Raw genomic sequence first — 566 nt, 5'->3', positions numbered from 1 at the left:
ACCCTTGCCATGCCAGGCCGGAGATTCCTTCATCAGGGTCAATGGAGGTGATCTCTGTCTTCCTGTATCTGAGAGATCGCTGGTTACTTTCTTGTGGTTTTACACCAGCTACATTAACAACTTTCTTGGATGGCTTCTTCTTGTCAGGGGTCTTTCCTCGCAATTCATGTACACGTGCTTCCAACTTAAAGGTGGGTTGACCATGCCACTTCCTCATGTCCTCACTTCTGATTAAGGCATTCCATTGGGAAAACTAATATGGCTCTCAGTACCTGTGGAGAATCCAAATGAACTCCAGTTTCCAGCATCTTGGATGAATTTTGCAGCTCCTGGACTCTTGGATGAAAGAGGACAGTGACTCCCCCAGCTGCTTTGCTGAGCGCACCCACCACGTGAGCAGCATCAGCAACAAAGGGACAGAAGGACCCAAGTCGTGAATTCTGGCAGGGATCAAACATGGGACAGTCCCTAAATCACACCACTGTACGCTGCCGAAAAACATGTACCTTGTTTGTGTCACCCAACAGAGCTCTTCTGCACAGAAATTCAAATTCTGAAGACTGACA

The sequence above is a fragment of the Athene cunicularia genome (genome assembly GCF_003259725.1).
Source record: "Athene cunicularia isolate RWA chromosome 3 unlocalized genomic scaffold, athCun1 chr3_part1, whole genome shotgun sequence".
Taxonomy (NCBI): domain Eukaryota; kingdom Metazoa; phylum Chordata; class Aves; order Strigiformes; family Strigidae; genus Athene; species Athene cunicularia.
The sequence above is the reverse complement of the archived record's forward strand: the minus strand, read 5'-3'. Positions refer to the sequence as shown.